A 16753-nucleotide genomic window follows, 5' to 3' on the forward strand; every position below is an offset into this window, starting at 1 on the left:
TGCTTCTTCCAAACCTGTCAGACTCTTCCTCTCTAACCAAACATTTTTTGAAGAGAGATTTATTAAACATTCTCATTTTATTTTCTTGTTAAACATATCTTAACTAATATGCCATGTGCTTGTGGATGTATTAAGTATGCTTTTAATTACATTTATCCTTTTCCTTTGAATATTAGTGTGTGTGTGTGTATGTACATAATCTCTATATAACTTTCAGCTAGCTCAGTTGAATGAAAAGACATTTAAATTGATTGAATTTATAAAATATAATGTAATTTAAAAAATTAGAAAACATAATGCAATTTAAATATTTTCAGCCCATGGTGTTATTTGGATATATGTCATTAAAAACACTTTATTTGTCCTTCTGGGTTATAGGTATATATTTGTTTTTCATCTCCTTCTCTTTCTCCTCCTTCTAGAATGTCAGTTTTCTAGACATCTGTTTCATAAGGTTCAGTTCAAGTTAAAGGAGAGAAACATTTTGTATAGATTTGGAATTTGGTGGAGTACATGCCTTTTTAAATACTGGAATCCTAAGAATATTAACTACTCTAGTGATAGATGGGGAATTGTTGCAAATATACTCTCTGGATTTAACTTCTGTTTCTTCTTTCTGCTGTTCCAATAACTTTTCCTGTGACATGACCTCTGTTCCCAGCCTGAGAAGAAAAATGCATGTAGGTGACAAGTACATGTTAGTACTTACTAGGTATCCTAGGCAGAACTCGAAGATGGCCGAAAGACTCCCGCCCCCTGGTGTACAAACTCTGTATAGTCCCAGCACTGTGACTGTGTTGTGGTGTCACGCCAGTGATTAGGTTACGTGATGTGGCATGGTTGACTTTAAGAACGATAAGTTACCTTTGGTGGGCCTGACCTAATCAGCTAAGCCTGTAAGAAGCACTAAAGAAAGAGATTCAAAGAGAGAGAGGGAATTCACACAAGGGAGATTCTTCGCCACTGGCTTTGAGGATGGTGGGGGCTTGTGACAAGGAGTATGGGTGGCATCTAAGACCTGAGAGTGGCCCCCAGCTGCCAGCCAGCAAGGACACGAGTCCTTAACCCTTGACCCTTTGACCACAAGGAAGTAAAACTGGCCAATAACCTGCGTGAGCTTGGAAGCAGATTAATTCCTCAGAGTTTCCAGAAAGGAAGGAGGCCTAGCAGACACCTTGATTTTAACCTTGTGAGCCACTGGACAGAGAACCCAGCAGTGGCACCGGATTTCTGACCTAGAGTACTGTGAGCTAATAAATGCGTGCTCTTTTAAGCCGTGAAGTTTGTAGCAGCTTTTCATACAGCCATAAAAATCCAATACATGAGGCAAGCCAGGCAAAAGAGTGTAAGTGGGTAATGGAAAAACTGTCATCATTATTTAGAGAAAAAAAAATCCATAAAATAACTCATAATAAGCTCCTATAAAGAGCTCCCAGTTACACATTTTAGAGCTGGTTAGCCACAGTAGTGACAGATACAGAAGCTATAACTTTTGGGGGCAGATTTAGAGTACTTTTTCAAACTGGCAGTTTTAGACTTAAGAAGGGGCACACAAATGGTTAAATTGCTCTCTTATGGGATATTTATTGCAGATAGTAAAGGAAAAAACATGAAATAGGAAGGTGAAAGCTGCTTCCATTGTGCTTCTAAGTGTTGGTGCTGTGCCGTTCGTTTAGGGCTCACTAGCTCAGTGGTGGGGAAGGGAAGAGGATGGAGAGAGCAGGAGAACAAAGGTGTGGGGGTTATCTGAGGGGAAGCGATTGGGAGGGTGGGGCTGTGGGAAACCGGAGCACCCAGTCCTGCTTGAAAGGGACATCTGCCTCTCACCTGTGGCTGGCTTACCTGTAGCACTCTGGGTCCATGTGGCTTCATCTTCCAGATTTCCAAGAGAAGCTGGGGTTGCAGGGATTTATATGAAATCTCCCATTAGAAAATGTTAATACCAAATCAAAACTTCAAAAGATGGCCATGGGGACATGTAAATATGTACATGGCCAGAGGAGGCCCCTGCAGCCTCTCCTTCGGTGCAGTTTAGGGGGGTGAGGATATGTGAGCAGTTTGGGGGACTGAGGGTGTGGGCTTGGTGAAGACCCAGAGTTCTGTTTGCTTTGTTCGCTGTCATGTCCTCAGAGCCAAGAACAGTGTCTAGCACACCGTGGATGCTCAATAGTGACTTGTTGAGTGACACTGAGGAGGCATAAACATATTCATACTATGTGTGAAAATGTCAAATGTGATCGCATTGGTGAAACGTGATTCTGAGATCCTATGACTTTTAATGTGACATGGTATCCTCTGGGCTAACATAACATCCTTTTGGCCTAACCATTTACCTTCTTTAAGCTACAGTTCCCCTGAAGGACCGTTTTGGAAGTCATTAACTATGAAAGAGCACAGAGTGGACCTTGAGCTCTTCTTGATGGGTGGTACTGCCCCGCATGTCTTGCATGTCCATCTCATTTAACCCTGATGTAGGGTCTGAGATGGGTTCTAATATCACCTGCATTTCACAGATGAGGAAAAGGTTTCAGAGAGGTGAAGTCAGTTGCTCAAGTGCACACAGCCAGGAAATGATAACCCTCAGCTTTATCGGATTACCAGATGTTTGACTCTGTCCCATGTGCTTGCCTTCTCTGGAACAAGCAGCATCAGCATCACCTGGGAGACAATTAGAGCTGTGGGAGTCTTCAGACCGTCTCAAACAGAACCTGCATTTCAACCACATACCTTGGTGATCTGTATGCATGTTAAAGTTTAAGAAGCATTGTTCTAGTCTACTGGGTTCTAAACTTAGGTTATCCAGGAGCCACTTTTATGAAGGTGGTCAAATCTCTCTTTCACCTGAACTTATCACTCATCCTTTCCACCTAAATATATCTATTTAAATATAAAATGTATCTGGTAAATAATGATGGTAGTATGATAACAATGCTATGGTAAGTAACTATAAATAACTATACTTACTGTAATATACTTAAGTTCAATAGAAAAATAATGCCATTTTCCATAAATAGAAGTTAAGTGCTAATGTACACACAGTGTATATTATGCCTCCCTGTACCATTGTGAAATACCTGGATTTTACATATAAATTGCACCATTAAAAATAAACTGTAATAAACTATAAAATATCTCCCCATGGACCATCAGTGGGAGTGTGTTCCACTGCAGGAAACAGTGCTGTGGTACATTGTAGAAATGACCACAAAGTCGGACCCCCTGCGTTCATACCTTTGCAGTGTGCAAAGTTCCATCAAAAGGTGGGACTGTTTCCCCATCTTTTGAATCTGGGCTTGACCACATGACTTGCTTTGCTGAATACTCCAGCTGACAGCAGGTGGGAAAAAGCAGAGGCCTGAAGAGTCTTGTATTTTGGGACCTGCCATCCTGCCACTTCTGCAAACTTAAGAGCACCATGTGAACCAAAATAAATGGTTACTGATTTAGGCCACCAAGGTTTGAGGAGGCTCATTATGCCGTACAAACTCACAGACATAACTGTTCTCTAACATTTTGTTTGTTTGCAAAACAATAATTTTTATGTTCAGTAGTAGGTCAGAGTGAAGTGACCTCTGTTTTGGTTCGGTCTTGTCCAGTTAGTCTTCACTTGAAAATAAAATCTCAACGTTAAATATTTTTGGTAGGGCATTAAATGCTAGTCCTTTTGTGTTCGATATGTATGTAGATTCACAAAAACAGGCCTGGCGGTGTCACCCTCAGATGTTTGTAGCTGTTTTCCTCTGTTGGGAAATGAAAATCTCCCTCTTGGCTAAGGCTCCCCATTGCTTTGAAATAAGGTTGTGTCTCAAATACCGTCCTTAGTGGTGGTTTGCAATGACATATTGATACTTCTTTATGATCTCAAGGCAGGTCTGTGCACATCCTGTTCTTTGGTGAGGGTAAAATAACGATGGCATGTATTTCCCATCACAAGGAACCATGAAAAATTACCATAGTTATTTTAAAATGTAAATATTCACCACTTCCTGTGTTTTTTTGTAGAATGTGAATCAGTGTCTTGTCATTTTTGGAAGAAACTAACTAATGTTACTGGGAAACTCACTGAATGCAGTCTCAAAAAGAAAAAAAAAGGACTGCTTTGTTAATGAAATGTAACTTACGATGCATAAAATTCACCTACTTAAAATGTATGATTTAATGGTTTTTAGTGTATTCACAGTTGTGCAACCACTAGCACAATCCAATCCCAGAACATTTGCATTGACAAGGAATCACAATCCAATCCCAGAACATTTTCATCGACAAGGAATCACACACCATGAGTAGTCACTGCCCACCTTCCCTGTTCCTCCAGTTTTAAGCAACCGTTAATCGGCTTCTCTCTGTGGATTTGCCTATTCTGAACATTTCATATACATGGAATCATATAATATGTGGACTTTTGTGAGTGGCTTCTTACATTTAGTATAATTTTTTTAAGGTTCATTCATGTTGATACATATATTTATGTTACATTCTTTTTATTGCTTAATAATATTCCATTGTATGGATATACCACATTTTGTTTATCCATTCATCAGCTGATAGACAGTGGGATTGTTTCCACTTTTTGGCCACTAGGAAGACTGCTGCCATGAAAAATGTACATCTGATTTCTTTTTGTATGGGCATATGTTTTCTTTCTTTTGGGTACATACCTAGGAACAGAATTACTGAGCCATCTGGAAACTCTATGTTTAACCATTTGAGTAACTGCCAGACTGTTTTCAAAAGTGGCTGTACCATTTTATGTTCCCGCAAGCAATATATGAGGATTCTAATTTCTCCAAATTCTCATTAACATTATAATCTGTCTTCTAATTATAATTATTTTAGTGGGTGAGAAGTAGCATCTCATGTGGTTTTAACTTACAATTCTTTAATGGGTGGGCATCTCTTCATGTATTTGTATATCTTTTTTGGAGAAATGTCTAGTCAGGTAATTTATCCATTTTTAAATTGGATTATTTGTCTTTTCATTTTTGGGTTGTAATAGGAAGGGAGAGAAAGAGAAAGAGGGAGGGAGGGAGGGGAGAGAGAGAGACAGAGACAAACAGACAGACATCAGCGTGAGAGAGAAGCATCGATCAATGTCCTCCTGTATACCCCTGACCAGGGGCCAAGCTGGCAACCTAGGTATGTGCCCTGACTGGGAATGGAACCTGCAACCTTACGGTGTACAGGATGATACTCCAACCAACTGAGCCACTCAGTCAGGGAGGGTTGTAATAGTTCTTAACATATTCTTGATACAAGTCCATTGTCAAATACTGGTGTGGCAAAAGTAGGTTTACAGTTGTTAATATGGAAAATAATACAATAATTAATAAATAATTATACAAGAATAAATTCTGTATTTCATGTACTCACAGCTGTAAACCTACTTTTGCCACACCCTGTGTATGATTTGCAAAAAACTTACCCCATTTTGCAGGTTGTTTGTTCTCTTTCTTAACTGTGACATTTGAAGCACAAAATTTTTAACTTGATTAAGTCCACTTTACATTTTCTTTTGTTGTTTCTGCTGTTGGAGTGATATCTATGAAACCTTTGCCTAACCCAAGGTCACAAAGATTTACAGTCGACCCTCCAACAATGCAGATTTAGGACCCATGCTTTTCAAGGGTCAAGTGCATTTTTTTATCTGGAGTTGGGAATCTTTGTATGTGGAAGGCCAGCTTAAGTTACATGCACATTTTTGATATGTGGGTTGTTGGTGCCCCAGCCCCTCTGTTGTTCAAGGGTCAACTGTACTTTATGTTTTATTTAGTCCTGAAACTTTTATAGTTTTAGCTCTTATATTTAGATCTATGATCTATTTATTTTGAGCTGATTTTTTGTGGATGCTGTGAAGTAAGAGTCCACCTTTACTCCTTGGCGTGTGGCTATGCAGTTTTCCCAGCACTATTTGTTGAGTAGACTGTCTTTCCCCATTGAATGGTCTTGTCACCCTTGTGAATAAAAAACAGCTTTTGCTAATACCAACACTGATAGGATTTGGGATTTGGGGATTTTATCTATTTATTAGGTTTCCTTCTATGCTATAGAAAAATATCTTTTCTCTTTTGAAACACTGAATGTACACACAGGAACACTGAATGTACCCACAGAGATTCACAGAGACCTATGCACAGACACGCAGACACCCATGCTCACTCACCCGACCTCTCCTTTACCAAAGGCCCTATTACACCCTTCAACACTTAGAGGAATAATAGAATGAAAAGGTAGGTAGACTGAGGCCTTGATTCTCATGTGACTACAACACCAAGTCAGTTACATTAATCTGCCTACCATATGCCAGTAGCAAAATAGTTCATGACAGACTGTTTATGCTGTTTAACTTCTCTGTAGTTAAGTATTTCAACATTGGCTTTCCCAAATGTTGCAACATTTTAATCATGCACAGAACTAGAAAGGCAGTTTTATGTGGGATAGTCACTAGAGAATAAGAGAGGACAAGGGAAACCATGTGTCCAGTCTTTAAATCTTTAAAGACTAGGACAACAAGTAGTTACTCAAAATGAAGAGCACGGTATGGCAGGGTGATTAATCAATGAGCTTTTTGCAACTCAGCCTGTTTCACAGCCCCTAGGGGCATAAAATAGTTGTGTGGTTTAACTCCACAGCTCTAGGGGCACCTTAGTTATTCATCCCTTCAACAAAGATTTATTGAGCATTTATTAGGTTCTAGGCATTATTCTAGGTGCTGGGGGTACACATAATGGTTTTTAATACACAAAAAATTGTCTCCATGCAGTGTAGAGTCTCTTATTAATACACCATTAAATATAAATGTAATATCAAAAATATGGTAAATGCCATGGAAGCAAAACATGGGTCCGAATGCCTGGGTTTGAATGCCAGCTCTGTGTGAATCTTGGAAACTCACCCAACTTCTCTTCTCTAAAATGGGAACAATCACAGTACATACACTTTAGAGTATTTATGTGGATTAAAAGAAATACGGTGCAATCTATGCTTAGAGCTTGAGTCTTAGTACATACTAAGTAAAGTAACTGTACATGATGCTTTATCTTCTATAATTATGTATATTTAAAATGGAACCTTCCTTTCTATAGAGAGTTTGGGATGAACTGGATTTCTTCTTTTTCAAATTCAATGATAAAAGTGGTAGGTTTCATGGTAAAATATTACAGAATATTTAAATGTTAGGTTAAAATGCAAAGGCCCCTTTTTTACGTTCCTTCAATACAAGATCTTGAGAGAAACCACACCCATGAGTTTCTTGTCCACATGTGTTTTTAAATATAACTGTGTTTATGTCTGTATGTTTACATTAGTGAGGTTTGTTTTAGCACAATGGGGTCATAGTATACGTATTAGTATACTACTTGAGTTTAAAAAATTAATACTATGACCTGAGAATTTTTTTCTATATCTGTCTATATATGTAGATCCACATTAGCTTTTTTCTTTTTTAATAGCATCATCTTGCAATGTGGGGATGTACCCTTCTACCTGGGATCTTAGTGTAGGCATATCCTTACATAGATAATGACCTTCAGAAAACCCAATTCAGATTTTACAGGCATCATTTTCCTGTGCCTCAGTTACCTTTTTTTCCGCCTCTACCTTTCCATGTGCAAATTGGCTTCCTCTTACTCCTATGTACTTCTGACACCGGGAACTCCCCCAACCCAACCCCATCTGTAAAGACCTTGAAATCTAAATTTCGAACAACCAGAAATCCAATGTGAAATCCAGAATCTGCATAAACAACTTAAAGACAACACAAAAATACACATTAAAAATGACTGTCAGTAGATGAAATTTACTGTAAATCTTTTCAGCACTGTTCTTCTTTGAAAGGGCAAACTGTTTCTTATAATTACAGTTCATCTGAGGGCATTTTACTGTTAATCAGGAAAAGATCATTCTATTTAATTTTAGAAGATTTCAGATGACTATGTTGTTCAATGGCTGCTTAATTGTTTTGATAGGTGAAGAAGTTGAATTGCATATCAGCAGCTTAATAGAGAGGGTGTGTAGACCCTGTAGGCTGGGTATAACAGTAATATATCTGATTTAATGACTATGTCGTCATCATCCATTTAGAAACTAATGTTACTAATTTATTAAAGTGTCTTTCTGTTTAAAAAATTATAGATTCTGATTTTGAAATGCAAAGGGCTGTTTCTATGAAATTTTAAGGTTCTGTACATTGATTTTTCTCTGGTCTGTGTTTGCTTACTTCACAGAGGCCAGCGCTGTGAGCGTGACTAAGCAGACATCACTTGCAGTTGGTCCAGAGCTGTCTGGTGAGTATTCTGCACACTGTGGTAAAGACTTGCTAGCTGTGAGGTTCTAGAACTTTCAGTCTGTAAAATGAATCCCTTCATTCATGTTGATGTCCCATGTGATATGCCTCTCAAAACTGATTCACAGACATTTTCTTTCATGTGACAGAGCATTGGTCCCCTGGCATTTTTTAGATTCAAGTCCATTCATTCCACCAGCCTTGGGCACTTCACCTTTTACTAGATTTTCTACTAGTCATCTGTGGCGATCTTGCCTGAGTTTAGTAAGTAAACACCAGGTAGTATTTATGTTACTGTGGTCTGCAATTCTCTCTAAGGAGAAATGTGTTGACTTGTTTTTTAGTCCTGTGCAGAATAAGTCTGAGAAGATTTTCAAAGATGTGAAAGATCACAGCTATGCTCAATGTCAGCTAGAATCCATCCTCCATTTTGTGGGAATCATCCATGGAATGATGTAGATAAATTCTTCTAGCACCTCTCTAAAGTTCCATTTTACATACCTTTGAAGACATGCAAAAATGGGAAACAGAAATATCTTCATGGGCAATTTTTATTTACAAACTATAACTTACCAATGCTTTACGAGAACCAGAATCCCAGTGAATGAGAGCCAGTGAATAAGAGAGCTCGTTCTTGTCTGACCCCTTAGTTAAATCGCTATTTTCTAATTGCTGTTATAAGCAAATAAATTGGACTATGTATCACTCCCTACATTGAGGGACAAGTAGTCATTTTATAGTGATCACATGAAAAAGATAACCAGCAACCTCCTTGTTCTTCCCAACAGGTGAGCTCCAGGTCCCAGGCATTTAAAATCAATTCTTTGCCGCGTGCATATCATGTCAGATATGCCATCATATTCTGCCAGGGCCCTGGGCTGATTTTCTTCCGACCTTTCTGTGAAGGGCGGAAAGAATTACACTTCTCTTAGTGATCACTGTTTAATGATGACACAAGAATATCAAGAAAGGAGATTTATTATCAAATGTTCCTACCTACTTTTTAGTCAAGTGCACTATATTTTCCTCTTCCCCTAGGATGATTCATAAACCATGTTTTAGCAGGCGAACCAGAGTTAGGGGTGGAGGGGGAGCTGAATAATTCTTTAGGGACTTTAAATCAATATAGATGTGACATCTCCTTTTTAGTCTTTTTTATTACATTTTTCTGGACTACCTACTTTTTCTGCATAATAGTTCTATTATCTATTATGCAGAGAAGTATTATTCTCTGCATAATAGTTGTATTACAAATAGGTCATTTTTCATCAGCTGTGTTATAAATGATTCCTATGAGGAATTGCTTGCTTAGTGAAAATAAACACTTGAGTCAAGAACCCCCCAGAAAACAAAAACAAAAACCAGCACTTAGAAGTTTTGTTAAATGTTTTAAGTTCCATGAAGAAATTTCTCGGTACGAAGTGGTTGTGTCATGTTTTTGGTTTTACAGACTTCGGTTGGATTAGGTCCTGGGACAGCTAACTGTGTGTGGGCTTCTCTTCGGTCCTCATAGCTATTGGGACCCGTTTTGACCCGGTGCCCCATGTGTTACCAGGTTGCTTGTTGTCATCTTTGTGTTAGTCTTGGCCTCCTCCCAACGAGGGAATTCCCCTATATTTCTCTCCATCTTCTCATAAAAACAAAAACATTCTATTCTAGCAACCTTATATTGTTGGATATCATGTATTTTGAGGGTCTTTTTTTTAATGTTGAACTGAAATCTCGTTCTTTTATAATGACTTCTCATACTCAAAATTGGAAACATCGAAACCGAAGGACTTGAACTTTCCTGGTTGTGTCTTGAACACCTGCTTTATTTCCCCACGATTCCAATAGTAGACTGATTATTAATCCCAAATGTTTTTTTTAAAGAACTATTATATCTACAATAGACATTCAGAATATATTTTTATTCCTGTAATGCCAAAAGGTGTGTTTTAGATCTTGCTTATTTATGTCACATTCATGTTAGCTTTTTATCAGCGTTAGGCAATAAAATCCTAAAATAGAAAATATTTATATAGAGAACAAAATGACTATTTTGGGATGAATTATCCTCACGCTTACATTTCTAGCTTCAGAATGACTCTTGGTAATGAGGAATTTATTAATCTGATCAAACCAAAGCCTGTCTTCAAATCATGACAAGAAAGAAAATAACCCTTGATAACTCATCTCCTGTAGTATATCAGTTTGGAAGATACATTACTCTTGAAAAATTTACCTAATGTTGGGGGTGCTTTCTTCCTAACTGAGTGATTTTTTAAGTTTTTTATTAAATATTGATTAAGTACAGAATTTGTAACATTACTGTCAGGTATGACACTCACCAAACTTTAATGTTGACTTCTCTTTCTTTTAATGTTGACTTCTCTTTGTTTCTTTTCATGTTGACTTCTCTTTCTTTTTACCTCTGCTTTGGAGCCTTCCACACTAGCCTGGTGACCTGGAGATAATATATGTTATGCCCGTATTAGCATTATTTTTCTAGATGTAAGAACTACATTTAGGGCTGCTGCAGTGATCTTTAGGAACAAAGATGCTTCTTATTAAATGGTGGATAGTGCATTTATTTTAAACTGTGTTCTAGAAGCTCTTATCCATGGAATAACAGCAATTAGGCTTCCTGTCTTCTTAGAGCCCATTCGTGCATGACAAGAGTCTTGAGTTGAGCTCCCCAGAAGCAGACTTGAGATGAGGATTTCTGCCCAAGTGTTTTATTAAGGCAGGGCTCCCAGGAGAAACTAGTGAGTTGGGGAAAGAAAGGGAAAGGGGGGAAATCCAAGCAGAGGGATGATTTGAGCAAGATCTCTGCCTCAGGCTGATCCCTCGGGGAGCTCTGGTGCATAATTGCTCCTGAGAGTCTGTTTCGTCTGCTCAAGGCAAGGGACTGAGTTTTCCCATTCCTGCCTCAGTCATTGGCTGTGGGCTGCTGGGAGAGGGGCTGTAAACGCGGGGGCCCTTGATTCTTGGCATCTGCAGGGGAAGCAGCTGTCATTGTTGGAGGATGTTCCTCTTGAGAAACTTGCCAGTGCCTCCTCCTAGAAGCAAAGCATACGAAAGCTGAGAGATGGGCACATGGCACAGTTAAAAGGAGCTCCCTGGCATCCGGACAGGACACTGCAGTGTCTGCTTTAGCTAGCCACATGCCATTTCACTCATTCCTCATCCCCACAGGCACATTTCCGTCCCTTAGTCCATTCCCGCATGCAAGATAAGGACTCTCAGAAGCTGTATAGATTTATTTTCCTCCCTTGTGAAGGCAGTAAGCTACTGCTTCAAATATCTGAGTCCTAAGTGATTGCAGTTTGAGAGACACCTAGGTAATTTTCAGCGAATAGAATTTCTGTATATATTAGAATTACCAAATCAAATCTTATATTTCAAAGCTTTCTTTAAATGAATGGCATCACGGGTAATTATTTCAGCACCCTGAAAAAGAGGCAAGGGTAGTCTTGTTTGAGTGTATGATTGGCAATTATTCTTGCTAGAAACATTTCTGAGCATATATACTAACTCTATTATTTTTTATTTTCATCTCTTTTAACAATCCTTTAAATTTTTTTTCTAATATTTTCTCTTTTCCTTTGAAAGTATTTTTTTCCCCACAAACTTTTTAGGGAAACATATGGTGGTTCCTTGGGCACTTTCAATTCAGTGTAGAATAAAAGTGTTGTCCTGTAGAAATATCATGTGAGCAGCGTGTGCAGTTTAAAATTTTCTTGTAGTCTCATTAAAAAGGTAAAAAGAAGTAGGTTGTTATAGCATCCTGAGCTGGAGGCTGGGAAGTCTAAGATCACAGTTGAAGTTAATGTTAATAGTGTAGTTAGCCAAGCATACCTCATTATTATCCTTTCAACATTATTAATGAGATTTCATATGTTTTTCTTCCACATTTTTCTGGTGTGTATTTTATATTTATAACAGATCTCAATTCAGACTAACCGTGTTTCAAGTGCTCAGAAGCTGCACTTGGCTAGTAGCACTGCACTGGACAGTGCAACTTCAGAATGTTCCAGAGAAACTCTGGCCAGAGGCTTGCTCCCCTGAGATAAGGCTTTCTGTCAGCACTGCTGAGTCTCCCAGCTTGGTGACTCCGCTCAGTAAAGAAATGAGGTGGCACTGCTGTCCGGAAAAAGTGAGCTCCTCTGTCTTGATGAGCCATTACTGCTTGTATTTGGAACTTAATACTCCGAAGGTATGAGTTATGATTGAAATCATTGAGTTTGACAGCTGAGGCCACTGGTAACCTTCAGGAGTGCAGCTTTCTAGGAGCACTTTTTGGAAGAAAATGGGTCTTCAATGAAGGGTAAAATGTGGAAAGATTTTAAAGAGGAAAGAAGGGCATCTTAGGCAGTAGGAAAAAAATATCTGATTATAAAGTGTGTTTGGGGAGAAGGTTCTAGAAAAGTTGGGGTACTTGCATGCATGGAGTGAGAAATAAACAGTAAGAAAGGTAGTTAGTAGCTGGTTGGATACCAGGTTCAAAGACTTGGATTTTGTGGTATATGAAATGAAGTATCGTCATGATCCAGTTATAGATTGGGGTCCATTTCAGTTATTTATTATTGTGTAACAAATCACTCCAAAATGTAGTGGCCTGAAACAATAGCACTCACCTTTTCACCTCTCACTTTTTCTGTGGGTCAGGGGTTTGGGAAGATCTCTCTTGGGCAGTTCTGGCTTGGGGCCTCTTGTGCAATTGCATTCAGATGGCACCTGAAACTGAAAGAGCACAAGGCTGGAGCAGCTGACAGCTGGCACCTCTCTCTCTCTCTCTCTCTCTCTCTCTCTCTCTCTCTCTCTCTCTCTCTCTCTCTCAACATAGTCTCAGGATTTCTCCATAGGGTGTCTCTTCACGGGCCACTGTGGGCTTCCTCACAGCATGGCGGCTTCAGGGCAGTTGGACTGCTTATGTGGCTCTGGTGTGATTATTCCAGCCAACAATGGGGAGGCAACATCATTTATGACTTGACCTTGGAAGTCCTGCTGCATCATTTCCCTCATGTTATTTGGTTGCACAAGCCTTCCCCGTTTCAAGAGAGGACACTTAAAAGCTCACCTTTCAGTGGAAGGAGTGTTAAAGTTACATTGTATGAAGAGAATATCGGAAATACCATCTGCCGCAGGGACTGTCTCCAGTACCACTGCTATACGCCCTTTGCCCCCTGAGCCCATTTTGGGAAAGCTGTAGCAAGGACCCGCCATTCTTTCATGGACTCACTTCAGCCCAGTGACTCTCTCTTCTTGCTAGATTGGGCAGCCCTTAAAACCTAATCTTCTGCTTAAACAATGAATGGGCAGCCTTGGCTGTCATCCATCTTTCGCTATCTTCACTTAGTCTTTACTGCTGAGCATTCTCAAGTGGTGGTACACCCCAGCCTCAGATGTTCTCCTCTCTTGCTTTGTGGAAGAATTGAGAGATGAGAGGGAAAAAAAGAGCAAAAACAAAGGAAAGGAAGGATTTTCTAACCCTTATTCCTTTTACCAAAGGTGGGCAGCTTTACCATTTAAGAGTGTCCTGCTCAGAAGAGAATTCCCTACCTTGGACACCTTTATGGTTTTTCTTACTCTTTTCACTTCTAGGGTGGTTCTCTGTTGCTCTGCTCCTTGGTCTCCATGGCCAACTGGGTTTCTTTTCCTAAGGTGATTAGAAAGAGGGAGGAAAGGAAATGGAACCAACACTGGAACTTCTGAAAGATAGTTTTTCTATTAGCTGCTTAGGCAGCATTCTGACAAATCCTTTTCTTCCGGTTTTTATAGGATGATCTTCTACCTTTGCCAGAATTCTGTCTTTACCTCAGCGTAGGCGCTGAAACTAGGTCCATAGTGAGCTTTCACTTGCTTTTCTTTCCCTTTTTTCCTTGTAAAGTCAACTAAAACAGATTAAAGTTGCCAGCAGCATAAGAGTTTAGAGATGAAGTGTACTGAATTCTGGAACTTATTTATTATAAAATACATTTTAAAAAGAGCTGATGGATAGATAAAGGGATGGATAAAGGGTTAGATATTCAAGAAAGCAAAGTGGTAGGAATATGGTTTGTTCACTGTAAAAAAAAACCCCATCAGTTTTATTTTTAAAATAAAATGTTACAGAGAGAAAGCATTAATCATAAAATTTTAGTGAGATATATTAAGGGATAAATGTCAGTTTTCTACTCTAGTTGATGCTTAAGGCTTGTGCTATTTTTTAGTCCAAAAATTGTTTCAACACAAACTTTTAAAAGTATGTATTAGTGATGTTATTTTTTCCTGCTTGTTTCACCAAAACATTTGAAGAAACTAGCGAAGGACAAACAGTCTAATATAGAACATTTTAGCTGTTGCCCTTATATTTCTTAGTTACTTCAACTAGACTTTTTGCATGTAGCTGATGAGTATGCTACTGTTGAAGTCATTAGGGTATTAAAATGGTGCTGTGTGTCAGTTCCCAAGGGTCATTGTGATTGTGACAGCAAGAACGTCTTATTCCAAAGACAGAATTTTTTGTCCTCTCATGTTTCCTACTCTCCCATTTTGAAACGGGCACCCTGAATTTTTTCCAGACCTAAAATACGGGATTTTTTTTTCATCCCGCAGTGGAAATGTTTACTTGGGTCTGTTTCTGTAAGAGAAAGGAAAAAAAAAATAAACAAGTTCAACTTAGCTCTCTGTTTATTTTATTTTTATTTATCAATCAAATGTGGAAAGCCAGTGGAAATTGTTGCATTTGAAAAGTTCTTACCTCTTTCTCAGCGATGAAAAGAGGAGCAGGCACCTTGTCTGCCCTGTCCTCGGTGGGCAGCTTGCTGAGATCTGGAGCCTAAAACTAACGCTGGCAGGAGAGGAACCAGCCAGTGCGCTGGGCCATAACCACCTCACAGATCAGCTGCTTCATTCCTTGCCGTATTTTGTGGCCTGTGGGGAGCATCGAGAGTCACAAAAGCTGGAAGAGAGCAGTTTGAGAAGGATCCCAATGCCCGTGCAGGTGAAATGCTGGCGTGACCTGTCCCATGTGGCCGGAGGGCGTGTGGATCCACAGCAGGCACGCAGGTGCTGGCAGAAGGCAAGAGCCATCAATAAGCGTCAAGAAACCGATGCAACAGTAGAGTTTTCATACTCCTTGAATAATACAGCGGTCCAGACTTTAGTTATTTTCTCATTGGAGATATGTTAAAGAGACCTTATTGAGTTAATAGAAAAACAGAAGTCAAAGCCTCTTTCCTCAAGCAATTAGAAGTTTCGTGAGAAACCGATGATGCCCCTGGAAACTTCTGGGTGTCCCCACCAGGAAAAGGAGCACAGGATCAGCTGTTTCATTGGTTTTTGGAAGTATTTACAAGGAATTGGTGTGTATACAGGATCTGTCGTGTAAATAAGCAGTATGTTCCCTCCCATTTTCCTTTCCCGTGAATGTTCATGAGGCTCAGAGCTAATTTCTTGTTAACTTGCCTCTTTCTTCACCTCTGTAGCCTTCTGCTCCTTTTTCTATACAAATGTAAAGCAGTAAAGGACTGACATTGAGCGACTTTAAGGTCCTTCTCCTACTTGGGGGGACTCTGCCCCTTAGGACTTTACAAAGTTACATTTCTGAAGATGCTCAGCTACACAGAGATGCTGCTATTCTGCTAGGAAGAACATCCTTGTATCGAACCACTTCCCCTTCATGTGTTCACGCTACTTCTGCTTCTTCCCCCCACCCATGTTTGCCAGCGCCCATGCCTCCCCCACATGTTTCTGCCATTCCCAGGGGCTCCAGTCCTGCTTAAAAGCCCAGGCAACTTTGCCTGCTGTCCTTTCTTCTAACTTCTGCTCTAAAAGTTTAAGTGAAATTCACATAAAAATTAACCAAAAAAATGAACAATGTACATGTAGAGTCTTGTGCAACCACCACCTCTGTCTAGTTCCCAAATATTTTCACCACCCCCCAAAGAAAACCCCGTGCTCATTTAGCAGTGGCTCCCCACTTCCCCCATCCCCAGCTCCTGGCAACTACTAGTCTGCCTTCTGGCTTGGTGGACTTACTTAACTGGGCAATTTCACATAAATGGAATCATACAACATGTGGCCTTTTGTGTCTGGCTTCTTTCACTAGGCATAGTGTTTTTAAGATTCATCCATTTTAGAGCGTGTTTCAGTACTTCATTTCTTTTTATAGGTGAATAATAATGTCCATTGTATGTATAGTCCACAGTTTGTTTATCCATTTATTCATTAATGGACATTTGGGCCATTCCCATTCTTTGGCTATTATGAATAATGCTGCTGCGAACCTGCGCATACTGTGTTGGAGTCCTTTTCATTTGTTTTGGGTATATACCTAGGAATGGAGTTGCTGGGCTATATATAGTCATTCTATGTTTAACTTTTTTGAAGAATTGCGAAACTGTTTTCCACAGTAGCTGCACCATTTTTCATTCCCATCAGCAATATGTGAGAGTTCCAATCTCTCCACATTCTTGCCAACACTTATTTTTCTTTTCTTTTTATTGT

The 16753-nt window shown here is 39.4% G+C and overlaps 1 protein-coding gene across 3 annotated transcripts in view; it reads left to right on the forward strand.

Moving 5' to 3' along the window:
• Positions 1-16753, forward strand: part of PLCB4 (phospholipase C beta 4) — a 392492-nt gene that overhangs the window by 134227 nt on the left and 241512 nt on the right. For all 3 annotated transcript variants that reach the window (XM_054574035.1, XM_054574037.1, XM_054574036.1), the window contains one exon: positions 8223-8282. The gene's annotated coding sequence lies outside the window, so the exon portion shown is untranslated. The remainder of the gene's footprint in view (positions 1-8222; positions 8283-16753) is intronic.

The sequence above is a fragment of the Pteronotus mesoamericanus genome, unplaced genomic scaffold (assembly GCF_021234165.1).
Source record: "Pteronotus mesoamericanus isolate MK-2021 breed Mesoamerican mustached bat unplaced genomic scaffold, CSHL_Meso_final contig_25, whole genome shotgun sequence".
In the NCBI taxonomy this organism is placed as follows: Eukaryota; Metazoa; Chordata; class Mammalia; order Chiroptera; family Mormoopidae; genus Pteronotus; species Pteronotus mesoamericanus.